Consider the following 15,831-nt stretch of genomic DNA (forward strand, 5'->3'; position numbering starts at 1 on the left):
TTTTGTCTTTTTCCGTGTCCGGCAACGGATCGCAACCCTCAGTGTTGCCCCCGTACCGGACCGGGGACCGGCAACGGGATTGCAACCCTCGGTGTTGCTCCCGCGCCTCGCTCAGCCAGTGAGCGGGAACCGGTCTGTATGTGGGATCCGAACCCTCAGGCGGGAGCGCCGCCGCACTTCCCAAGCGGCGCACTATCCAGTGCGCCACCGGGCCGGCCCGACAACTGTAGCTTTAAATTAAGTTTGGAAATTAGGAAATTTAAATCGTCCCAGCTTTATTAATTCTTTTTCAAAATTGTTTTGGTATTTTAGATCTTTTGCAATTCTGTGTAAATTTTAGTATCATCTTAATTTCTGCCAAAAGTGTGCTGAAATTTTGGTAGGGATTGTGTTGAATATATGAATCAATCGGGGGAAAATTCCCATCTTAACAATATTGAATTTTGCACTCCACCAACCTACAGTCTGACTTTCTCTTAAAGGTAATCTGTCCTTTTTACACCCCTCTGGTTGCTTTTCAGGTCTTTCTCTTTGCTTTTGGTTTTAAACAGTTTCATGATGATGTGTTTGAGTGTTGTATTAGGCTATTCTCTGTCACTTATAACAGAACATATGAAACTGGGTAATTTATAAAGAAATAAAATTTATTTCTTACAGTTTTGAAGGCTGAGGAGTCCAAAGTCCAGGGAACACATCTGGTGAGGGCCTTCTTGTTCTTGATGGTGACTCTCTTTAGTGATGTAGGATATCAAATGGTGGGAACTGGCTGAGCAAGAGGGAGAGCTAACCCATTTAGTCTCTCTCCTTATAAAACCATCAGAACCATGCCCATTACTAATGTCAGAGGTAAGGTCCAGGGGGTCTGATAGTCAGCCTCAACCTACCCCATCCTCTTACCAGGTTCTCGACTCTGCGACAGGAAAGAATTTAAGGGTAGAGTCACAGTAGAAAGTGAGAACAAGTTTAATGTAATAGATAAGAAATACAGATTCCACAGAGAGAGAGTGGCATAGCTCCAGAGACTGAGCAGGGCTGCCACCAAGTTTAACACAAAAGAAAGAAATATGTACTTAAAGCTCGGTACAGAATGTAGGCTGGCTCAAGAGAATGAGCAGCTACTTGCTGAAAGTAAGTTTGATATAAAAAGAAATAAATACACACTGCACAGGCAGAGTGAGGGCTGGCTCCAGGAGAGTGAGCAACAGCACCCCTTCTGCTGGGATTTGGCTTTTATAGTTTTGCCATCTAACAAATATTCAATTAAGGGGGTGATCCCTGTTATGTAACATAAGTCTTGCACATGCTCAGTTGGTCTCTTCTTGGAGGATGTTCATTGGTTAAATCCTGTCACATGCACCAGACATATTCAAGAATATGTGGAATGTCATTCAACCAGCAGGGTCATATAGCCCTTCTCTACTGAGCATGCCCAGCCACTGGATTTGCATAAGCCAGCCCCTGGTGGTCTCATTTCCCCCACATTGGTGCTGAAAATAGGTTTACTGACAACAATAACTTTCCTCTAGGGGAGAGCCTAGAGGAGGGGGCCTGAGACCTTGGGGAGTAGCTGGAAACCCAGAGGCATGTCCTGAAACCTGAACCCAGGGAAACTGAGCACCTCCTATACCATTACCACCCATTAAACCATCAACTCATTAGTCCATGAATGGGTCAATCTATTCACTAGGGCGTGGTCCTCTCAATCTAATCACCTCATAAAGGCCCCGCATTTTAATGAATATAATAGGGTTTCCCACCCTTAACACTCTTACAGTGGAGATAGATACACTAACCTTTGGGAGACAAAATTCAACCCATAGCAGGTGTGGATTTTCTTTTATTTACATTGCTTAGAAATTTGGGGCTTCTTAAATATGTGAATTGGTGTCTTTAATCAGTCCTGGAAATTTTGTTTATCTCTTCAAATACCATTTTTCATTGGATCTAAAATACTATGAATTGTAACATACATCATTTATATACCACTAAAAGAAAAAAATGCTGCTAATGTCTTAATAATATGACATATGAATTGATCATAATGAACCTGGTTGTCTTGAGTTGAATGACCCCCCTGAAACTTAGTCACCACTGTGACAGTGGGCAGAAAGTGGGAAGTCCTATTATGGCAATTGAAAGGTGGGGGGGCCTTGAAGAGGTGATTAGATTGTAGGATCATGCAGTAGTGAATGGGTTAATAATGGTGGTCAAAGGCTTGGTTCTGAGGGCTTTGAAAAGAAGAGTACATGAGAAGTTCTCTCTCTCTGCTCTGTGTTAGTCCATTTTCTGCGAAATGAGACCCTTGGCTCACTGTCGCCACCACCAAGGCCTTCACCAAATAGTGTTCCCTGGACTTTGGACTTCCCAGCCTCTGAAACTGTAAGCCATAAATTTCATTTTCTTATGTTACCCAGTTCCAGGTATTTTAAGTAACAGTAATGGACTAATACACTGGTTGCTTTGAAATTTGTCATCTTCCCAACACATTTGCCGAACATTTCCTTGGTTGCATTGCTTGACACTTAATCTTTTACATGTATCTCTGTAAAAAAGCATAGCAAAGTATCATATACTTTTATTTTTCTTTCTTAGGTCCTGTTAGTACTTAGTTATTGCTTTGCAAGAATCTAATGACCACTCAATTGAGGCTATTATTTCAATTATGAATATTTGCTTCACTAATGTCTGACTGTGTGCCTCTCTGTAAACACTTATAACAAACCTTTGTGAAGTACAGTACATATCATGAAAACTTCTCCATGCTAACCTATACATTTTGAAGATGTTTTAAATGACAATTAAACTCAACTTTTTTGCTGACAGTGCACATAAGTCAGCTGAAGTGAGGACATCATGAATAGCACAAATACATATGACTGCTGTCTGGCCAACAGTAATTACAAGAAACCACCAATTTTGAGATGCATCTTAATTTTAGAGATGTTAGAAAAGTTTGTAAGTTACCATTGATAAAATATGGTATTGCTTCTGCCCAAATTCTTTCTTCCCTCTTTCTGGAACTTAGAAGAAACATATATTAGATTTTCTCACTCTTTCCTGCATGCTGGTTCCTGAGCTGTTCTCTGAATAGTTTCTTCTCACCTATCCTCTATTTCACTAATTCTTTTTGTGGGTCTGATCTGCTGCTAAAGTAATACCTTATTTTAAGTTTCAGTCATTGTGCTTTTTATTTCTAGAAATTTCATTTGATTCTTTTTCAAATTGGTTGTTCGCTTTTTCTAGTTTTCTATCCCTCCAGAAATTTTCAAGAATACCATTTATTGATTGATTGATTGATTGATTGTCTTTTTCGTGACCGGTAAGGGGATCGCAACCCTTGGCTTGGTGTCGCCCGCACCGCGCTCAGCCAGTGAGCGCACTGGCCAGTCCTATATAGGATCCGAACCCGCGGCGGGAGCGTCGCTGCACTCCCAGCGCCGCACTCTCCCGAGTGCGCCACGGGGCTGGCCCAGAATGCTATTTATTTTTTAAAATATACTAATTCTAATATCTGAAGTCTCAATAGGTCTCTTTCAGTTCTCCTTTATTTATACATGTTTTGCCTGTGTTCCTGTGTTTTCTTGGTTATCTTTCTCTTTGCCCTTGCAACTTTATTTGGAGAGTCCTGGAGGCTTAGAATGAAGGTACCTTCTTTTAGGGAGGATTTACATTTGCTTTTATCAAGGAACCTAGGATCATTTCAACTGAAATCATACCTTGAAGTTCTCTGGTGAATCCAAGTGTTGAGAACCTGGTCTGCAAATCCCCATGAGGGCCAGTCTGTGGCTGAAGATTTTTGGGATGGAGGTTCTCCCCTTTTCCCTTTTTCCTTTCCTTTCCTCCCCTGCTCTTCTTAGTGTCAAAGCAATCTTCACTGAAGTCCTAGAGGTGGGGTGGGGAATGGGGAGGACAGGTTTATAGCTCTTTAAAGTCCAACTTAAGGTGGAAAGGGTTTTCTAGTAGATACCCTATCTTAGGTGGGGCTCTGAGCCTTGACTTCTAAGCCCCTTGCCTTTGATGTTTCAGAAATGAAGCTTAAATTTGTTGACTGGCAGATGTCCTCAAGGCAAAATTTCTTTATATGTTATGTGACATTCTGCTTATCAGAGAGGTAAGCACTGGGTTTTTTTACTTCACCCAGAATTTGGCCTGACAGTTTCCCATTATCTTGTCAACTCAGTGCTTTAAATGATTGCATTTTAAAAAAAATTCTACATTTTCAGTTCTCAGCGGGATGGATGGACTCAACTAGTGATTCTCAACTGGGGATGCTTTTTCTCCCCAAGGGATATTTGGCAATGTCTGGAGACATTTTTGGTTGTTAGAACTGGTGTTTGGAGAGCTACTGGTAGATACCAGTGATGCTGCTAAACATGTTATGATGCAGAGGCAGCCCCCCACAACAAAGAATTATCTTGTCCCAAATGTCAATAATGCCAAGGTCTAAATAACCTAGCCTTCCATTACTGAGAATAGAAGTTCAAGAAGATAGTTTATAATTTCAAAATTTGAGGCCTTAATAAATTGTTATAGTTCACAACTTTTGTTTCATACTAAGTAATTTATATCAAATTTCATATTCTAACTACAGAAGATTTCCTACACCAGTTTTTACTCTTCATGAGTATTACTATCAAGGTCACATTTTCATGTAGTGTTTTATCCTGGTACTTGTTGGCAGGATCAGGACTAGGGGTGAAGTGAGTGAGGCACTTGCCTTAGGCACAAAATCCACAATGAACAAAATATCAAAATTTTAAATAAAGACAGAATCACTAACAGTGCTTTACTGTATTTGGAACCTGAGGCAAAAGAAAAATCAGTAATGTTATTTAAAATTTTGATATTTTGTTTGTCTTAGATTTTTTTATATTAATTTTGATTATTTAAAATATTATTTACTGTGATTGCTGAGTTTTTTGGCACCCCCTTAAATGTGTGCCAGGCAAGTGTATTGCTTTCCTCATTTTGGTTTTTGCCCTGTTTGCTGGTGAGTTATTCTGGCTAGGTAGGTCACACAGACTGAGGGACAGGGGTTGACACCAAATTTTATTTCTAGGACAGGACAGGTGCTAGGGTTGCTGTCCTAATACAGGGGTAGGGGAAGATTTGGAGGACAATAATGTTGATGTTCAAATTTTCAATGATCTCTATTTATAATTCGAGTAAAGACTCTTGTTCAGGGGACCCAGGGTAAAGTCACAAGGGCTCCCACAGGTGCACCAACTTGGTCATCAGAGTAAGAAACTGAGCAGGTGTATAGGAAGAAGACAATTGGTGTCTTTAGAAGGGAGGCATAACCACCAGGTTTGAGGTCACAGCTATCAGGATTAGCTAGGGTTCCTGTTGAGGGGAACTGAAAGATCATGGCTTAACATGAAAAGGAAAAGGGTAATGAGAACTCATTCATTCTGACTGGGTATGTAAGAGGCAAAGAAAGCCTCAGAAACTTTATGGCAGCCCTGTTTATCATAGAGAAGGGGCAAGGCTCAGGAGACAGCATGGAAACCAACTGACCAGCATTTACCATCCTCACCTCCTGTGCTCCCTACTTCAATGAGGTTAATGACTAAATGGTAAGAGGTACTACGTATGCATTGAAGGAAGTTAGATATTTCTTACCTCAGCCAAAATTAACTCAGATACAAGGGTAGTACAGAGCCTACAGATGGGTGTTGGGAGCATTGGTGGACACTTATGGGGGTTGGGGGAGCCCGAGGCAGGAGAAATTAAGTGAGAGCAAGTGTTGGAAAGTGTTTTGAAGCATTTATTTCTAAACTGTTAAAGCAAAAACCCATTTTCTTCTATTAAACCAGCTATCCATGTGTTATCATAAGCACTCATGAACTTTCACTGTGTTGATACAATGACTATCTTCTGGTATTGGTGTTCCCATGCTTTTTTTCCTTCAGAATCTCTCAATTTCAATTCTATCACAAAAAATTTATTGTATTTTCCAGTGGGCAAAAAGTGTCCACTTATGTGTGTGTTTCTAAATTTTTTTAAAGGAAAAATTCTTCAGCATGCACGTTTCTAGGTTATGTTCTTGTTTTAGATTTCAGCACAACTTCTACTAAAATCATAAAAGGTCACTTTTGAGTTAAATGTCAAAAATCATGTTAAAACTACCTATATCTATTTGCGTTATAGAGGAAATGCTGAAGGTTTCAAAGCAATTTTTAGTGCTGGAATGTCAGAAGAGTAAATGGATGCTGGCAATCAGACAGGATTCCACAAGACAGCCCCTTGAGCCTGTTTGGTAAAACATTAGAGCTGCAAAGAATGGGCTTCGTAAGCAGTATCTGCAGAGTGAGGTACAGTCCTTGAAATACAAAGAAAGTAAAAGAAATAGAACACAGAAACATCTTTATGGAGAATAGGCCTCAGCATTACTCTGAAAGATCTTACATATTTTTTTCCTTTTTAAACAGGTGACACACTAATCAGGCATATGTCTCTTTCTTCAAAGAGGGTACCCAATATTGATGATTCTCTGTTTTCTTTTTCACGGCACATTTATCCCCAGATCCCAAAATGTTTTTGCATATTTATAAAACCAATGACAACTATAGTGTATAATTTTTGAAATGATACGCGTGATGATTTTAAAACATTCAGAATAAACTGATCACATCGAAATTTATTAAGTTAGTTGATATTAAGTGAATTGATATCCCTGAGTACATTTATGCTCATGAGGCATATTTTAGGAACCAAGTGATCTGCTTTTTTAAAAAGCTAATCATGGGCTGATGAACATAGGTCTTCGTAGACATTCTGTGACATTGGCCTGCTTGTAAGTTGCTTTATTTTTTCCCTCTGTCTCTGTCCCTTTTTTATTCCTTGTTTCTTACAGACTTATTCTGTTGTGTATATCACCATGTTAATACTGTTTTAAAGTTTCATGTTGTCATGTTGTATGCTGATTGTTTAAATTTTTCCCCTTAATTTATTATGGAAGGAATTTCTCTCTCTAAGGACTTCTGTTTCTATTTTTATTCTTTTAAAAATCTTTTTTATTTATGCTTTTTAAATAACAACTATTTGAAAATTTCTTAATGTATTTATTTTCACATTGTTTATTTTATTTTTTCACTTTCCCTTTTCTCATATTTTCTTTACTTATTTTTTTTTATAATGGCTGCAGCTATGCTATGGACATGGTGAAAGAGAGAGTCTATCACAAATGAGCAAAGGTAAGGCCTTATTCCTTAAATTTCTCTGTAATGAGTGTCTCAGTCAGTTTAAGAATGGCTTTCTAAAGTCTCTTGCTCTAGTAACACATGAGTTAACTCTCCTCAGCATACTTTCTCCTCTGAAAATGCCATATTTAGTCTTTTGGAAAAGATATTGCTTCCTAAAATTGTGTACCATCCAACTGCTATAGGTGCCTGTTTTAAAATCTGTTTTCTGAAACAGATAGTTGTTGGCTTTTGGGCAAATAGTGACAATAGAGAACCCAGAGTTAGGAAAATCTGATTTGGGAAATGATCTTCCATGTAATATGTGTAGCCTAATCTTGTTGATAATCCAGGTGGTGATGAATCTCCATTAAAAATTTTCATGGGGGCTGGCTGGTTAGCTCAGTTGGTTAAAATGAGGTGTTATAACACCAAGGTCAAGGGTTTGGATCCCTGCATAGGCCAGCTGCCAAAAATAAAAGTAAAAATAAAAAAGGTTCATAGGAGGTGGACAAATACAGGTTTTTAAGTCAAACCCTTGTAATAGCTTTTGCATCAGTTGGATCTTAATTTAGTTATTTCCTGGATGATACATTTCTCTGCCTGGCATGGTCATGGGAGCCTCCTTTGGGTTTAAGGCTCTCCTAGCTCTCTCTCTCTCTCTTTTGGATTAAAAATGTATTTATGGACATTAAGGAAAATGAAAATCTTGTTACTAGGAATTACATGATTTTAAAATATGCAAAATGGGATTTATTTTCACTAAATTGTTTCACTGTAATATTGGGTTTTTTTTAATGGTAAATTAAGGAAGGCTTTATTTTGTTATTTCTTATAGCAATCTTGTTGGAAATTCTTTGTTCTGATTGTCATTGAGTGAACAATATTTCATCTTAGAAAAGATCCAAGTGTGAAATAAGGAGACTCTATAGTAGGAAAAATATAAGGTTTGATATTAGAACACCTGCACTGGCATCTTCGCTATATTATTTAATAGCCAAGTGACCTTGGACAGATCATTAACCTTTCTTAGTTTTAGCTTCTTCGTCTGTAAAACGGGAGTGATAGTATTACAACATAGGGTTATTGTGAGAATCAAATGAAATAATATTTGTGAAAGTGCTTTACAATCTATAAAGTGTTATAGATTATTATAATTCTAAGTAATGACATGTTATTTTACTTGTATACTTGGTAAATTTTCTAAAGGCTATGTTTGAGAAGCAGTAAGGTTAAGTCACATTGCTTAAGGTCAAATTCCAAGTCTCCCTTTTATTAGAGGTAGGACCTGACCTCTTTAGCCTCACTTTCCTCTTCTGTGAAATGAGAATGATAATAATATCTATTTCACAGAGTAGTCCTGAGGATGAAGTCAGCTGACTCAAGCAAAGTACTTCCAACAGTGCCCAGCACATTCAGTGTTACCTGTCATCACCACCACCACCACCACCACCACCATCATCATCATCATCATTCTTAGATTAACAAAGGAAACTCTTTTCCTAAATTAGAGTACATATTTATCATTTATCAAGTGACCACCCTGCTGTGAAGTATCAAGGCAATTATTTAATTTTTCCTTAGTGGTGAATATATATGTAAATACAATGATGTAGTTTTCTTGACTTGAGAAAACTCATTCATGTTGTACTTGTTTTAAAGAGAAGATATTCCTGATAAGTTGTGTACATACAGCGTTTTGGCAAATTTAATTATGTTTTGAGTACGGTAAGGAAATTCAGAAAATTACTCCTGAAAATAAATCCATCAAATAATAAATGACTCTTTGAAATGTGATCACTCACTAATTTATTCATTCTTAAAATCAATTTTCACAGTGTAAAAAAGAAATCTGGCAACATTTGTGCTCATTAGTAATTTGTGAGGATTAATTAATCTATTTTAAGGGAATCACCAAAATGAGCAAAGCTGCAGCCTTGAGGGATTAGTTCAAATATGCTGGAGATAAAGGATTTAATCAAGTAATTTCTTCAGGTAAATGTCTAATATAGGGTACAGTCTGACAAGAATAAAGACTGAAGTTTGAAAACACATGAATAACTAAATGTGTGATTTTGTTGTGTACTGATAAATTTAGCAAGTTCTGGGGCAGGGTAAATTGAGATTAATTTGTAATATTCAGGTTAAAATTTTATGCTTTTTTTCTCTCTCATGCAAGCCATGACTTATACCACTTGTAGTTCAAGTATGATTGCTTTCACATTTTGTGTGTTAATAGCTTGGTGAAATGCACAACATAAAAGTGAACTAAATGATTGATGATTGCTGTATAATCCAACACTGATTTTAACCAGTCAAATGTTGGAGTCTTGGCCTAACTACAAGAAGAGTCTGAGGCTTGTGGTTTCTGTGACAACGCAAGGTCAGGTGACCTGGATATGTTCTGCCAAGCTGTTCCTGTGGAATAAATAAGCTGTTTGTAAACAGAATGGCTAAGCATTCTCTCACGAGTTCAAGTTCATGGAGTATGAAGCAGCTGGGTAAAGGGTCACAGGTGAAAGGTAATAAGTCATTTTGGGCCTGTTCTTTTGTGGAGCCTTTGGCTGCCTTTCAGACTGAGGTCTTGGAAATAGTTCACATGCAGGCCTTCTGCCAACAGACTACTGAGAGTTGGCTCAGGCAGGATTCAATTACAAAATCCTCTCTCTTTTTCTTTCTCTATGTCTTGGTGTCTGAAACTTATAAAAATGCCAGGAATTTTATGAAAACTAAGTATATAAATGAAACAACCAAATAAAATCATGTTTTATACAAAATATATTTAGAACAACTTTTCTTTTTAGGGACACAGGTCCAGAAATTGAATTTATTATGATAAATTCTTGCAAAATTGATTGCAAAAGTATATTTTAGGAAAACAGCATGTATATTAGAATAATGAAGAAGATTAAAAGTATTGGCAGAAAAACTTGGGTCAGTTGTAGGCTTTTTAAAGGGGCAGTATATCTCTGTGCCACCTAAGCCACCAGAAGCAGTCTTTAAACACTCTAATGAGATATTTTAATTAATGAGTTCATCTACAAGTGTATGTTATGATATCGAGTGTTAAGATTTGCTGTGTATTATGAAGAATAAAGGTGTAATTAGGCTTCTTCAAAATTTCTTGTCTTCCTTTAGATTTATTGCTGTTGCTGCTCATTTCAGGAGCAGAAAAAACAAAGTAAATGTTAAATTTACTTTCTCTAATATTAGAGGTTGGCTGAAGGGCCTTCTTGAGTTCCTTGGCTATTACATTTGTCTGCCTTGCTAGTTTGTTTTCTCTCTTCTGTGTGTATACTATTACAGAGTTACACTTCTATCTTGTTCAATTTTGGTGTATTTTCATCTCTGGATTTGTAATGCTTTGTTAATAAAGATGTGGGGCATTGTAAATTCTTAAAGCAGAAAAAGGTGAGTTGAGGGACAATGAAAAGATGGTAAAAGAACTATTCCCAAAGTGTGAGTCATTAGTCACTTTTAACTATAAATTCACTTTTTTTGGGACAGTAGTGACTACAAAGAAATCACCTAGTAAAATGGAAAAATAAAAACATTTCATTAGGAAATTCAGTTTACTTCCTAGTGGAAATGAAAGCATGCAGTTTGAATCATAACCAGCAAATCTTTGGCTCTCATCATTTTATCTATACCAATGAGGATAGGCATGGGAAGAATGGGACTTTCCAATGTGTTTCATAAAGTGTGATTTCTTTTTTCCCTGTAGAATAATCAAATAAACCCATTTTGTCTTTCAAATAGAATTTTCTGAGAACATCTTAATTCATATGTAGACTTGTCTTTATCCATTTTCTTCAGTAAACCATAAAATAAAAAAATTTATTGAAGTTTCGGCAGCCATTTGCCATTATTTTCCTTTCCTTGAATTTCTTGATATTTCGAACACTGCTGCAGGATGAGGTGTTGTATATATTAGTAAACAGGGTTCTCTTCAATGTTTGTTTCTTACTAAACAGAATGTCACGTTCCTTTTCCCTTATTTATTGACTTCCAACTGCCTGTGTTGGACAAATTAGAAAATGGCAACTTTTAAAATATTATATTTAAACATTTTGGCAGATCTTTTCTTCTTTTTCTCATGTAAAAATTGTCAAAGAAAAACTTGAAAAATATTTACTTTAAAAAAATAAACTGAAGAAAACAAATCACTGAGACTCTCTGAATCTGTTTTCTTATATATTAAAAGGATATGAAAGATAGAATTTGATTTTAAAATTTCTCGCAGCTCCAAGCTATCATGCATCTGACCAAATATTGTTTCTAGGACTGCAGAACTCTCTGCCTTGCTATCAAATTTGGTATTTCTGCCATTTTTTTTAGTGAACAAAATGTTAGAAAGTAAATTAGGACCTTGCGGTACAAAATCTGCCATGACTCCATTGTGAAAAGGGGCAATTAGCACTGTATTCCTTTGTTTGCCGCTGTTTCCTTTTGCCACTCTTATTACCAGTGAGGTTATTACCATTGGTCTTGCTGCTGAGGCTGGAAAGTGGGACTTCTCTAGGTCCTAAAGGAGAGGAGCCAGAAGCTCCTTGATAGAACCAGAGATTCATATTGCTGGCATAGAGATATCTACTTAAGAGCCATGACTAAAACGACCATTTAAAAACCTAGAAATTGTAGGTGAGAGGCAGGTCCTCTAATCTAAATTAAAAATACTATTTTAGAATCTGAGTTTGAGTCTGTCAGTTATGACTTCTGTGATTTATGTTTGAGCAAATCATTTAACATGTTTGAGCCACAGTTTTTAATTTGTAAAATTGGATATAGGGCTGATGTAGGAATACAATAAGTCAATTTATGTGAAAGAACTTGTAAAGTATAAGGCTCATTACACAGGTTACCTATGTTTTTGCTAAGAGTAAAAAGTTGTGACTATTTGTACGCAACAGATAAAATAACTTTTCCCTTTTTTTTCTATAACATAGCAGTTTATTATTTATATTTTATATTAAGAGACCTACATGGGTAAAATTGAGGTTAGCGTTTTAGTGTAATATTAGTTTTGAATTGGAGCTAGGAAACCTGGATCCACAACATCTCCTTGATATGAATTAATTTCTGTTACTGAAAATGAGGCATTATATGATTAAATAATTCACCTATGGTCACTTTAGCCTTGACTCCGCAGGAGAATAGAAGTGGAGAATTGTTGGTACTTTCAAGTGAATAAACTATTACGGAAAAAAAAGACAATTAAAAAATGGTTTGGGGGCCGGCCCTGTGGCTGACTCGGGAGAGTGTGGTGCTGGGAGCACCAAGGCCATGGGTTTGGATCCTATATAGGGATGGCTGGTGTGCTCACTGGCTGAGCGGGGTGCAGACCACCCCGTGCCGAGGGTTGCGATCCCCTTACTGGTCCAAAAAAAAAAAAAAAGGTTTGGTCCAGTCTCTGTTTTAATTAAGATAATTGCCAAGTTTTTCACTATTTTTATATCTAAGACAGTTGCAGGTCCTAATAGATCTGAAACTTCTTGACTCCTTTATCTTTCTTCTAGCATATATGAGTTGGCATTTGGCCCCCTTCAGTGTCAGTACAATTTTGGTGGGCCTCATACCTTTTATATAGGACTGTTTCAGGAAATTTTATTTACTTATCAAGCAGTAATAACAGCAGCTTTACCAACTGTCATTTGTGTTATGTGAGAAATAAATAATCTTTAGCATCACTAATCCAGGCTAGCCAGCATATGTTTTAAGATGACTACACATAGCATATGTGTGTGTGTGTGTGTGTGTATTTCTTCCTCATTACTCACATTCTGTTTTGAATTGTACTAAGCCAAAAATAAAAATTGTCTATCATATTGTTCATTTTTACTAATGGTTGTATTTTTTTAAAAGGGAATAAATTAGTTATTTCCTCATCCTTTAAATTCATAAACAAACATTATAGAACACTGCAAATTCATACTATTGACTTGCTCCTCTCAATGGGTATTTAGAGAATACAAAATGTAAAACATTTATAAGTATTCCCCTATGTTTTCTTTAAAGAGTTTTATAGTTTCAGGTCTTATGTTTAAGTCTTTCATCCAATTTGAGGTGACTTTGGTATATGGTGAGAGGTATGGATTTACTTTCATTCTTCTACGTATAGATGTCCAGTTTTCTGAGCACCATTTAATAAAGAGGGAGTCTTTTCACCAGTGTATGTTCTTGGTGTCTTTTTCAAAGATCAGTTGGCTGTAAGTTTGCAGGTTGATTTCTGGGTTCTTGATTCTATTCCATTGGTCTGAGTGTCTGTTTTTATGCCAGTACCATGCTGTTTTGGTTACCATAGCTTTGTAGTATAAATTGAAGTCAGGTAGTGTTATGCCTCCAGCTTTATTTTTTTTGCTCAGGATTGTTTTGGTTATTTGAGATCTTTTTTTGTTCCATATGAATGTTAGGATTGTTTTTTCTATTTCTGTGAAAAGTGTCATTGGTATTTTGATGGGGATTGAATTTAATCTGTTGATCACTTCGGGTAGATTGGAGATTTTCACAATGTTAATTCTTCTAATCCAAGAGTATTTATTGTCTTTCTGTCTTTTGGTGTCCTCATTTATTTCTTCAGGCAGTGATTTGTAGTTTTCATTGTAGAGGTCTTTCACCTGTTTGGTTAAATTTATTCCTAGGTATTAATTTTTTCGGTTACTATTGTAAACGAGCTGGATTTCTTGATTTCTTTTTCTGCTAGTTCATTGTTGGAGTATAAAAATGCTACTAATTTTTGTGTGTTGATTTTGTATCCTGCAAATTAGCTGAAATCATTTATCAACTCTGAGAAGTATTTAGGTTTTTCTATACATAGGATCATGTTATCTGCAAACAAGGATAATTTGGCTTTGTCTTTTCCAATCTGGATGCCCTGTATTTCTTTCTCTTGCCTGAATGCTCTGGCTAGTACATCCAGTACTATTTTCAATAGGAGTGATGAGAGAGTGGGCATCCTTGTCTTGCTCCTGTTCTTAAGAGAAATCTTTTCAGCTTTTCTCCATTAAGGAAGATATTGGTGATGAGTTTGTCATATATGGCTTTTATTGTGTTGAGATACTTTCCTTCTATACCTGATTTGCTGAGAGTCTTTATCATCAATGGATGTTAAATTTTGTCAAATGCTTTTTCTGCATCTATTGAGATAATCATATCATTTTTGTCCTTGATTTTGTTGATGCGGTGTATCATATTTATTGACTTGCATATGTTGAACCATCCTTGCATCCCTGGGATGAATCCCACTTGATTGTGGTGTATATATATTTTTTGATGTTTTGCTGTATTCTATTTGCTAATATTTTACTGAGGATTTTTGCATCTATGTTCATCAAAGATGTTGGACTATAGTTTCCTTTTTTGTTATATCTTTGTCTGGTTTTGGTATCAGAGTGATGCTGGCCTCATAGAATGAGTTTGGGAGAATGGCCTCTGTTTCAATTTTTTGGGAAAGTTTGAAGAGAATTGGTATTAATTTTTCTTTAAAGGTTTGGTAGAATTTATCAGTAAAGGCATTGGTCCTGGGCTTTTCTTATTTTTTGTTGTTGGGAGACAACTGATTACTGCTTCAATCTCATTGCTTGTTATTGGTCCGTTCAGGTTTTCAATTTCTTCTTGGTTCAGTCTTGGTAGTTTTTATGTGTCCAGAAATTTATCTATTTCCTCTGGGTTTTCAAATTTTTTGGTATGTAGTTGTTTATAATAGGCTCTAATGAGTCTTTGTATTTCTGTGGTATTGGTTGTAATGTCTCCTTTTTCATTTCTAGGTTTTTTTTGGGGGGGTCTTCTCTCTTCTTTTTTTAGTTAGCCTAAGTAATGGTTTGTCTATTTTGATTATCTTCTCAAAAAAACAACTTTTTGTTTCATTGGTATTTTGTACAATTTTTTAAGTTTCTATTTAATTTAGTTCTGATCTTAATTATTTCTTTCCATCTAGTAATTTTGGGATTGGATTGTTCTTGTTTATATAGTTCTTTCAGGTATAGCATTTGGTTACTTATTTGAAATCTTTGTATTCTTTTGATGTAAGCATTTATTGCAATAAACTTCCCTCTTAGTACTGCTTTTGCAGCATCCCACAGGTTTTGGTATGATGTATCTTTATTTTCATTAGTTTTGAGAAATTTTTTATTTCCTGTTTAATTTGTTCTTGTACCCATAGGTCACTCTGGAGCATGTTGTTTAATTTCCATGGGTTTGTGCAGTTTTCAGCATTTCATTTGTTATTGATTTCTTGTTTTAATCCATTGTAGTCTAAGAAGATACTTGAAGTGATTTCGTTTTTTTTAAAATTTGTGCAGGCTTGACTTGTGACCGAACTTGTGGTCTATCCTGGAGAATGTTCCATGTGCTGATGAGAAGACTATATATTCAGGTAGTCAGTTGTCCACCTACCCCGCAGCAGTGGCTGCTATGGCTGCTGCTGTTGGATGAAATGTTCTGTAGATATCTGTCAAATCCAAGTGGTCTAAGGTATGGTTTATGTACTGTGTTTTTCTGCTGAGTTGTTGTCTAGATGATCTGTCCAGTGTTCAGAGAGGGGTGTTCAGGTCACCCACTGTTTTCATATTTGGGTATCTTTCCTTAGGTCTAATAGTGTTTGCTTCATATATATGGGTGCGCCAATTTGGGGTGCCTATGTATTTATGATTGT

General features: G+C 36.4%; 1 long non-coding RNA gene across 1 annotated transcript in view; it reads left to right on the top strand.

The window, feature by feature from the left end:
- LOC103593668 overlaps window positions 1–15,554 on the top strand; it is a 22,975-nt gene extending 7,421 nt beyond the window's left edge. The window contains exons 3-4 of the long non-coding RNA XR_550775.1: window positions 7,148–7,196; window positions 15,479–15,554. This is a non-coding gene — a long non-coding RNA (uncharacterized LOC103593668). The remainder of the gene's footprint in view (window positions 1–7,147; window positions 7,197–15,478) is intronic.
- The last annotated feature ends 277 nt before the right edge of the window (window positions 15,555–15,831 follow it).

The sequence above is a fragment of the Galeopterus variegatus genome, unplaced genomic scaffold (genome assembly GCF_000696425.1).
Source record: "Galeopterus variegatus unplaced genomic scaffold, G_variegatus-3.0.2 Scaffold1389, whole genome shotgun sequence".
NCBI lineage: Eukaryota > Metazoa > Chordata > Mammalia > Dermoptera > Cynocephalidae > Galeopterus > Galeopterus variegatus.